Genomic DNA, 11,338 nt, shown 5'->3' on the forward strand with positions numbered 1-11,338 from the left:
GGAGCTTGCCAGGCTCTGCCGTGCGGGCGAGATACTCTCGGTAGCTTGCCGGGCTCTCCGAGAGGGGCGGAGGAATCAAACCTGGGTCAGCCAGGTTGGCCTCGTGCGAAGCAATTGCCCTACCCGCTATGCTATCGCTCCCATGGAATGCAATATTGCAATAATGCTTCAATAAGAGGTAGATTTTTTGGGGGGGGATACCAAATTACTTTATTTGAAAGACCGATACAAATCATAAGACTGAAATAGATATTTTGGAACTTATAGAAAAGGTAAAATTATGGAATGCTTCACGAAGTTGCATGTCATCCTTGTGCAGGGGCCATGCTAATCTTCTCTGTATCATTACAATTTTAGTATATGTGCTGCCAAAGTGAGCACAAGAGGCTAGATTTTTAAATACGTGGTTAACCAAAAATAATAGCAGTCACAGAGAACACTGATGATGACTTTTTAAAAATGCAGAGCATTGCTTAGAAGTCAATCTGAAATGATACCAGCGTCTTATGCACATAGTTGTAGCAGAGAAACCAGGGTATTTAAAAAAAGTAAAAAAGTATTAAACTATCTTGCACAGGGCCGGAGCGATAGCACAGCGGGTAGGGCATTTGTCTTGCATGCAGCCGACCCGGGTTCAATCCCCGGCATCCCATATGTTCCCGCAAGCACCGCCAGGAATACTTCCTGAGTGCAAAGCCAGGAGTGACCCCTGAGCATTGCTGGGTGTGACCCAAAAAGCAAAAAAAAAAAATATCTTGCACATTATTTGTGAGAGACGTGAAAAACTTAGGATTCACAGGCATCGATTAAAATGATTGAGGGTCTACAAATGGGTGACATGAAGTCAGGCTAAGTGAGTAGGAGCATTACTCCGCAGAGGGCTGGGCGGTGACCCCACCGTGAGTTGACGGAGGAATATTATGCAGATGCTGACCAGCTGTTCCCATCTCCACGAGAAACCAATCAAAGGAAATGGGTCTGAACTGCAGCTTGTGGATTTAGGTTAAGTATGAAAAATAGTTTCCTGTCAGCAAGTTCTGTCAAGTACTGAACAAATTCCTGAGAGGCATCACAGAGTGTCCCTCTCTGGATGTTTTCTAAGAACATACAGTGCTTTGCCATCTGCTGGCAATGTTTGCAGAGGTGCAGGGTAAGAAAGAGAGCAAAGGCAATAACTCTGAGTCAGATGTGACGTTCGCTCTAAAGCAGAGCTCATGGACGTTAGTATTTTCAGGTTTTGTTTTGTTTTTGAGTAATAAAGCCAGTGATTGAGAATTTTTATTCATACCGATATTTTTTCTACATAAATTAGAAACAATCTCACTCTACGTTGGTTTAAATACATAGGTAAAATATATTAATATATATGTGAAAGTATATTATAAAATAGTTATATTATAAAAATATTATACAAATATGAAATATAAATTTTATATGCCTGTAAAGGTAGGTTAGTCTTGGAGAAACTAATAACATACAGCCTAAATAGTAATTACACTGCCTTGTTCATCACTCAAGAAGAGATACTCTGAGAATTGACAGTGTTTGTTTGTTTGTTTGTTTGTGAAGGCAAATCCAGCAATGCCCAGGGCCACTGCCAGCTTGTCAGGGGATCACGTGCTCCCTGACCAGCCCAGATTTCCTATGAGCAAACCATGTGCTTGACCTGTTGAGCTCTCCCTAGACACAGATACATGACAGCCTTAACTCAGTATTTTGGTTTTTTTCTGGGACACACCCAGCGATGCTCAGGGGTCCCTCCTGGCTCTGCACTCAGGAATCACTCCTGACAATGCTTGGGGGACCATATGGGATGCCGGGGATCGAACCTGGGGTGGCAGTGTGCAAGGCAAGACCCACACCTGCTGTACTATCTCTCCAGTCATTGACCAGTTTTTTTTTTTATCACTCTAAAGCTAAGGTTTTGGTCTTATTTTTTTTGTCTTGAAATAATCCTGCATTTCATAATCATACACATTTCAGGTGTGCTTAACTATAAATCAGCATGGGCACAGATCATGTTAAGTTCATCACTAGAAGTCCAATTCGGTTCTATACCATACTTTTATCCATCTGGGCTGCCTTTTTCCCCTTCCCTCCTGGTAACTGGCAATTTGGTTCTTGTAGTCTAAAAGCATAGCGATGGTTCATTCATTTTTTTTTCTTTTGTGTGGCACGTCCGAGGGAAATCATACAGTTTTTCTCTTTCTCCTCCTGGCTTTTTTTCACTAAGTATGAGACCCTCTAGATCCATCCATACTGATGGAAATATCAGGGTTTCATCTTTGTTTTTCTGTAGTATTTCTATATGTGTGTGTTTGTATACTGATATCTATGAATTATATATTCTTGAATAAATAGTCTATCTTTGTCCACTTGAGGGTTGCCACTCTTGGCTACTGTGAGTTATACTGTGATGACAGTCCCTGGGGAACAGTCTTCTAACAGATCAGGCTTCCAAGGAGACCCTATTTTCATTTGGTAAAAATACCACAATTGTAAATAAAACAGACAGTTCAGCCTGACTCACAGAATTACAAAAATCCACGGTGGTATATCTTGTTGAAAGTGTTTGAGACTGCTTTTCTTTTGAAGGGAAAGAAGATAAAATATATTTATGTCACAGTGCGTAAGAATGTAGGTTTTTGTGTCTGTCTTTCTTCCTTGAGTAAATCAAGACAGACAATTTGCAGTCTTGCATGCTTAGTATTCCTGTGTGTGTGTGTGTGTGTGTGTGTGTGTGTGTGTGTGTACTCAAACTTTTTGATCCTTTCATCTGTATTTGGGCATTTGGGTTGTTGTTGTTGTTTTTTGTTTTTTGTTTTTTGTTTTTTTTTTTTTTTTTTTTTGCTTTTTGGTCACACCCGGCGATGCTCAGGGGTTACTCCTGGCTCATGCACTCAGGAATTGCTCCTGGCAGTGCTCGGGGGACCATATGGGATGCTGGGAATCGAACCTGTGTTGGCCATGTTGGCTGCATGCAAGGCAAACGCCCTACCCGCTGTGCTGTCACTCCAGCCCCCACTTGGGTTGTTTTGGCTCTTGCACTATGTGCTGCAACAGACATAGGCGTCTGTACATCCTTTCAAATAATGGCATTCTTTAAAAAGTAAGACAAATTGAACATTATACTCCAGAACATTACTGAGATTTTGATAGAAGCTCAAATCATCCCAAATAGCCAAAATAATTCTGAGACAGAAAAAGAAGAAGGAATTCTGCTTCTCCACTCTAACACTGATTGAAGGGAGGAGGAGGAGGAGGAGAAAAAATGGGTGAATAAGGAGCAATCCTAAAGCTTTCTTCTGACACCACAACAAAAACAACATCCAACCAGAATGAAATGCAGCATCCTGCATGTGTCCCCCACTGAAAAAGTTCACTCGAGAATCCAGTCACGACCTTGAGAAAAACAAGGATAGAGGCCAAGAATGTGAAAGAACCACAACCTCAGCCATGGAGAGGGTGCAGCACAGCGGAGGCTTCGAGAACACTGTGTCCCGCCCTGGAAACAGGGTGTGCAGCCGTCTCCCAGCCTGCAGATTCCATCCTTAGGGAAACTCACCCACAGCGGCGAGAGCTGCCCTGGCCACGTCAGTGGGACGGGAGCTGTGGCAGGCTGCAGGGGGTCTGAGAAAGTTCTAGCGAGCAGAAGGGAGCCACCAGGACAATCCGGAGCTAAGGAGAGGTCTGTCCTTCCAAGCTGAAGCCCGAGAAGTGAGAGACTTGCTGGTACCTGCCCATCCCAGGCCCTGGAAGCTGCACCCAGCCCACATCTGACACCACCCAGGGGCAGAGGGAGGAAACCTAGAAACATGGTCAGAAACAAAGGAAACAGGCACAAAAAAGATCCTAGGCTCCCACAGGTGCCGCCACTGCCTCACCCTTTCATGAACACTTGTATGGAGTCAGGCCTGTCCAGATTTGGGGCCACGGGCTTCATCAAACACCACACCTCAAACTGAAAAATGCTGGGGGAGTGTGGTCCTAGAGTTCCCGCCAGGCACTGCCAAACAGGCCATCCCAATGTGGAGAAAGCACCCGCAAAACGGAAAATCAACCAACCACCCCCTACTGGAGATCAGAATAGACATATCTTGAAAGAAGACGTAGATGGCCAAGAAGATTCTAAAAATCACTAATTATAGTGAATGCTTCTCACCCCAGAGAGAGTGGCTGATATCAAGAGGCCAAAAAAAAAAAAAGAACTTGCGAAGATATTGAGAAGAACTACCCTTGTTTACCACTAAATGGGAATACGAACTAGTTCAGTCTCTTTGGAAAACACTACAGAGAAGTCTCAGAATTGAATATAGAACTAAATATGATATAGTAGTACCAGTGCTTGGTATGTATCCCAAAGAAGTAAGACTAATAATTTGAAAAGATATATATCTTCCCAAAGATCTAATCTCTGAACAGACGGCCTCTGTTCACTGAAACATGATTTAGAATAAACAGAATCTGGAAACAAACCAAGTGCTGACAACAGGTGCATGGGTAAAAAAAAAATGATATTATGTACGCATGATGAAATACAATTAAGCCCTAACACAGGAGGCGATCTTGCATTTTCTACAACTTCGGGGAAACTAGAAGGTCTTGTGTTAAGTTAAATAAGGCAGGAGATAGACAGATGCTGGATGACATCACTCTACGTGGGCTAGGGCGATAGCACAGCGGTAGGGCGTTTGCCTTGTGTGCAGCCGGCCTGGCTGAGCCGGGTTCGATTTCTCTGCCCCTCTCGGAGAGCCCAGCAAGCTACCTGTGGGAAGCTGGCCCTTTAACTGACCAAGGGCCTACGTGCCTGTGCTATGTATGGTTATCTTGGCCTATGTGACCCTGAACAAGCGGGTCCTGACTAGCGCAAATCTGGTACTGCGTCTGCTCTGACCGCAGCCTATGAGCTATGTATGGTTGTCTAAAAGAAAACATTTGTCACAGCTAGCCCAAGAATAAGAAGTAACTGACACTGACTAATCAAGCACATGGAACATGTAGTTTTTGTAACTCTCCTAACAATATATGATATGACCTAGTGATGTAATTGCCTTCTGTGATGTAAGCATAGTTTCCTGCGTCGCAAAGTATATAATACCCCTGCTGCCCTGAATAAAGTCCTGTCCTGTCCTGTCTCTTTATCTCTGTTTCTAAACTGTACTCTGTCTCTTGTGTCTTGTATCTTCATTCGGTTGGTCCCTCCTTGCACCTACGGATCCTAGGGCCACCTCCACGGGCCGGAGAGTGGTCTGGCGGGGCCCCCCGCAGCTACCAAGAGTATCTCGCCCGCACGGCAGAGCCTGGCAAGCTACCCGTGACGTATTCAATATGCCAAACACAGTAACAAGAAGTCTCACGATGGAGACGTTACTGGGACCACTAGAGCAAATCGATGAACAACAGGAGGACTGTGACCGTGATCACTCTACATGGAATGTTAATAAACAAAGCAGAAAATAGGCAGTGCCCGGTGAATACAAATTCCCAAGAGTAGCCACTGCAAACTGCCATGCAGGAAAGAGAAACGTGCTTAGACTCAGTCATCAGAACTGATTGGAGAGAAGGGGGAGGGTCAGTGGTGACGAGACCCTGACGCTTCGGCGGTGGGTATGGTGCCTTCAGCACACGTGCTTACACTGAGGCAGAACATGTTACAACAGCACGATAGACAGCAGCGGTAAGTAGAGTCTCCCAGGAGGACAAAGCTACAGTGGTCACAGCCAGCTCACCTTGGGATCCAAAGGCCAGGTCAGAGGAAGAAATTTGGGAGCACAGAGTTCTAGTCACACAGGTACGCAGGTAAGTTATTAGAAAGGAGCCAAGAATGTAAGATGGGGACTAGAAACTGACTTTTATGCAAAAAAGTTAACTTGAAATGGATGAAAGACTTAGATGGTAGCACTGAATCTGTAAACTACGTTAAAGAAGCACCGGGAAAAATCCATGATACTGGATTTGGTGACTTATTGGGATTTGGCTCCCAATAATCAAAGGAAACAAATCCAAAAACAAATCTATAAACTTACGTGTACACGTGTGTTCATGGCAGTACTATTTACAGTAGGCAAGATGGGAATCATTGTCAGTAAGTGGATAAAGAACAGAGGAGTGGGGAGAGAATTTACGGGATCGATACACAGTAGAACAGTCACACATATGAAAAGGTGGAATCTTGCATTTTGCAACAGCATGAATGGAACCAGAGGGGGTCATGCTAAATGAAGTCAGTTAGAACGAGATTGTCACACACCAGATAAAGAAAGTAGACAAACAGAGTAAAGAGCAAGGCAACGGTGACCAGACTCCTGAACTCAGAGCATGGAACTGAGTTACCAGCGCAGAAGCCAGGAGGGGTGAGTGCAGAGGGAGAGGCGTGGGTGACTTTGGTGGAGGGATCCTTTTATAAAAATATAAACGCATTTCTAAGAGGTGTGAAATCATACCCGAAAATATATGCTGTTGTGTAAACCCAGATTACCTCAAAAAAATAATCCTGAAGGTCAGAAGAGAGTCCAAAGACTAAGGCACTTGCCTTCCACCCTACTCATGCTGGTTGGTTTCCCAGAATTTCATGTGATCCCCTGAGCACGGCCAAGAGCAAACCCTAAGCACAGAGCCAGGAGCGAACCCTGAGCACATCCAAGTGTGGCTCACTTCCCTCACTGAGCAGTTTTTAGCAGACGACAACATTGATTTGCAAATTCTAACATGGAATATATACGCATGCATCTACAGAGGATTAGAAGGAAAAGATAATAGTAATCCTATACCTTCAGAAACATTGGTCTTTAGAATATTAAAAGTTGCTTTGCTAGTAGAAAAAGATGAATTGTTTGCAATTAGCAACAAAATGAATTCAAGAAAATATTAACAGACTAGCAGACTTAAAATCCTCGAAATGGTTCAATTTTTCTCTCCTCCCACCCTGTCTCTCTTCATGTTTATGTAGCCAATAGTTGTTCGTGAAAGTTATTATTTGAAAGCTTTAATGATTTGTGGTCAGAAACTTACCAATAATTTGTAGTTTGTCTATTATAGCCAATAAAAGAATCTTAACAAGCACAAATCTTTTTAACAACCATTTTACTACAATGTGTCTGCATGAAATCCAAAGCCTGGTCTTCATAGAAACATGAACTCTGCTTAAACAAAGATGTTTTTGCTTAGTGTATTAAAAAATGAAGTCTGTCGACCTTACGGTAGTATTTTGCATCATTTAGAGTGTTCAACTTCACATTTTTGTTTTAGGCTCCAGTTATAAGGAACTATAAAGACAGTGAACTATTGGAGCAGGGGTGCTCAGTGGCTAGAGTGCACGGGTGCACGCAGAAGGGCAAGGATTGATCACAGTTCAATGCTGGGCACTGTGTCTCGTCTGTTGAACCTCTGGGCACCAGGTCAAGAAACTGTCCCTGAGCACCGCAGGCTGCAGCTTCTCTTCCCCTAAAGTACTGAACTATTAAAGTTTAGTTTCCTCATATTACTGAGAAAATAAGAAGCATATCATTATAACTTAGGGTATCTAGATTATAGTCTATTTTAAGAATCTTGGGATTATTTTTGTTGGTTGTACTTCTCAAAGGCCGGTCGTACGTATGCGCAGAAGCACTCACACTCAAATATCTCAACTTCGCTGCAGTCACGTTTATTTTTTCCATCAGCGCTCTCAAAGCTGTGGTACAATTTTACAATTTTGACTGCATTTAGCTAACTTCCAAAGGTTGGTTCATATTGTTTTGCTTTTTGAAAGGCGGTCAGCTAGGGAATGTTCCAGCAGCTGTCTCCTAGGGCCGTGAACATGAAGTGGACATCAGCTGGTCTTCTGCAGCCAGACTTTGGACATAGCACAGAAATGAAATGTTTCATAGCCACAAATTAGCTTTCCCCCGTCCCCGGCTGTCCTCTTGTGACAGTCAGAGTCATGCTGGCTCAGCATTCCCGTCTCTGCTGTTCTGTTTCTGCTCTGGACTTTGAGCTCATTCCCACCATCCAGCTTGCCGTTGGCAAATGGACACGATTTCCCTTTCGCGTATATAAGGGATTTTCTTGAGAACATACTAGCCAATGTGTCATTCTCTTGAAACCAAAGATGAATAAGGCAACTTTTGGGAAATTTGCTTTTCATAAGCATTTGGCAAAGGCAGATCCTGAATTACATTTGCTTTGCAGATTTAAAAGTCATGATTCCGTTATCAACAGCTGTACCTCCATGAGACAGTACTCATTCAAAACGTTCATCTAAACAGAAGAAATAGCATGTTTTCCTGACAATCTCTATCGACATTAACAACTCCATTTTGCCTTTAAAATGTGACTATGTGTGTAGAAAGTTTAGTCAAAAGAAGAAGCAGTGAAATTTAGAAGGACTTAATATAATAGGAGGTGAAGGGAATAGCACAGCGGTTGGGCTCTTGCCTTGCACGCAGCCCGCTGGGGTTCAATCCCTGGCACCCCAGATGGCCCCTGAGCCCCCCCCAGGAGGGACCCCTGAGCACAGCTGGGTGTGACCCCAAAACAACAGCAACAAACCGATTTAACATAATGCCAAGAAAACGGTGAGGCCACCCATACTTGAAAATCCACAGTACCTGTTTATTTTTTTTTCTTTCTTCTTTTCTTTTTGGGTCACACCTGGCGATGCATAGGGGTTCCTCCTGGCTCTGCACTCAGGAGTTACTCCTGGCGGTGCTCAGGGGACCCTATGGGATGCTGGGAATTGAACCCGGGTCAGCTGCGTGCAAGGCCAATGCCCTATCCGCTGTGCTATCACTCCAACCCCCAGTACCTGTTTATTATTAAAGGATAAAGTATCTTTTAAGAATCTGTTTGTGTTTTGGTTCTGAGTCAGACCCGTGGATGCTCTGGGATGGTCCTCAGGTGTCAGGGACTGAACCGGTCCCCGTGTGACACAATGCACCCTAGTTTGAGCGATCTCCTCCGTCCAAACTTCAAATTCTAACCAAAACGGGAGTTCCCTTCAGCACTTAGCGCTGCCGACTTCATCTGCCCTGTCCCAAGCCCCAAGTCTAGCCTCATCACGCTTCCTCTGGGCACTGTTGGTGCTGCTCTGCTGAAATGCTGCCTGCCTGGCCCTGCCTCTCCCCTTCACTCCTCACTGTCCTCTGGCTCCTAGCTCAGACTGAGAGATTTCACTAGAAAATTTCCTGGTTTGAGTGACAAGATTCTTCTGTGTGTTTTTTATTTTTTTTGGGGGGGGGGGAGGGAGTGGCGGGCATACATGTGAATTCTCGGGGGTCACTCCTGGCTCTGTGCTCAGGAATCACTCCTGGTGGTGCTTGGGGAACCACATGGGATGCTGAGGATGGAACCCTGGTCAGTCGCATGCAAGGCAAACGCCCCAACTGCTGTACTGCTGCTCAGCCCCTGCCTCTTCGATGTGTCTCCACAGACTCTTATACTCACTTCACTCTAGGACTTACGCTTCTTTACACAACTGTAAACTGTATTCTCAAGTTCTACACTTTTGGTTTTATTCTACATCTGATATCAAATCCATAAGCGTGAGGACTTGTCTTTTTTACCAATATACCACAGATATCTGGTGCCTGACCCTATCACTGTCCTCCCGTTGTTCATCGATTTGCTTGGGCAGGCCCAGTAACGTCTCCATCGTGAGACTTGTTGTGACTGTGTTTGGCATATCCAATACACCATGGGGAGCTTGCCAGGCCCTGCCGTGCGGGCGAGATACTCTCGGTAGCTTGCCAGGCTCTCCGAGAGGGGCGGAGGAATCGAACTCGGGTCGGCCATGTTGACTGCGTGCAAGGCAAACGCCCTACCGCTGTGCTATCGCTCCAGCCCATATTCAGTAAATTATTTGCTATATGAATAAATGACCATTGCAATCCATAGACCAGCCTACTCTATTTTAAAATTGGACTGATTCTAATGTACACAAAACCACAACTGCTGGTATGATTCTAGAGTTGAAATTGATTAAATCACAAGACTCCAATATTAAAATCAATAAGTAGAAAAATCTATTCTTATGTGAAAATTGCTGTTAAGTTCTTGTATAAGAGTTTATTAAGTTGTTTGCTGCTAGTTGAGCTTTCTGGGTTATTGTTTTTGTTTGCTGAGTTTAGCTGGCTTCTGGGCCACTTCCTCATCTCTCTTGGTGTGCTCCTACTGGAATCTCGGGACTGAGGAATCGAATCACAGAGAGATACGCCGTCACAAGTTCGGTCCTGGTTGGGACTCAGTTATGTGATGTTCCAACACCCGTCCCTTCACCGGTGCACATTTCCTACCCATCCATGTGCTCAGTTTCCCTCCTGTCCCCACCCCACCCCTGCCTGCCTCTAGTTCATAACTTTTAGTTCACAAGGCTAAAAAGCTTCAGAGTTTTTGCTTTATCTATTTGCATATTTATTCCATTTTGAGGAAGGGGCACGGCCATCAGTGTTCTGGGTTAATTCTGATGTGTTGTTTGTGTCACTTGTGGCAGTACCCAAGGTCTCCATGGGGCCAGGTCGTAGAACCTGGCTGCCCTCATGCACACCGGCCCTTCCGGCTACATCCTGGACCAGGGCTTTCCTTTTAAGCCTAACGTACACCCTGGCTGTCGTGTGTCATCACCACTTCTGCTCTGTGAACAGGAGGGAGAGAACCTCCTCACTGCCAACCAGAGATAAGGATGGAGTGGACCGGGACATCTAAGTGTTGGTACTGGGTTCATCAGAGAGGTGAAACAGAACTTAAAATAGCAAGTGTTGAGTATGAGTCAGCTCCCTCATCCCTACCAAAAAAGTTTAGGAACACCATATCCACAAGAGACAAAAGCATAAAAGAAACCAGCTCTTTTAATGTCAAAATTTTGTCCTCTAACCCAGTTTAAGTTACAAGGTAAATATTTTCCAATCTGAATTGGAAGCTTTTATTTATTTTCCCTGAGAACATTGCTCTCTGTGTACTTTAAATACCAACACTTTGTTATTCTTACTAGGGCTACATACTTTGGACTCATCCTGCTCAAGTTCTCACGAAAATGCATTCGAAAATCTTGATTTTGTTCATTAATGTCAAGAAACAATTCTCGCATTTTTAGACGTTTGTCTTTGCTTTTAGCACATTGAGTATATAGAAAAAGAACCAGAAATGTTATCTCATTTGTAGTCATGGTTTTCATCAGAAATGTCATACATAGTGTACTTTTGCAGACATTTTTATTTAGAACAGAATTTCCTCTTCAATTTTTAGTTCACCTATAATTTAATTGGCTATGTATTTGTATCATTTGAACCCAAATAATGTTAAGTGCAGTGGAGCTTAAATTTTTATCTTAGAAGTTTTTCTTGCATTTAACACTAGTAAAAGA

At 43.9% G+C, this 11,338-nt stretch overlaps 1 non-coding gene across 1 annotated transcript; it reads right to left on the reverse strand.

Annotated features, from left to right (window-relative positions):
• Positions 1-274: 274 nt before the first annotated feature.
• LOC130015894 (U6 spliceosomal RNA) lies at positions 275-381 on the reverse strand. Its single transcript, XR_008791186.1, has one exon. It is a non-coding gene; the product is annotated as a U6 spliceosomal RNA (small nuclear RNA).
• Positions 382-11,338: the final 10,957 nt, after the last annotated feature.

The sequence above is a fragment of the Sorex fumeus genome, unplaced genomic scaffold (assembly GCF_029834395.1).
Source record: "Sorex fumeus unplaced genomic scaffold, SorFum_2.1 ptg000136l, whole genome shotgun sequence".
NCBI lineage: Eukaryota > Metazoa > Chordata > Mammalia > Eulipotyphla > Soricidae > Sorex > Sorex fumeus.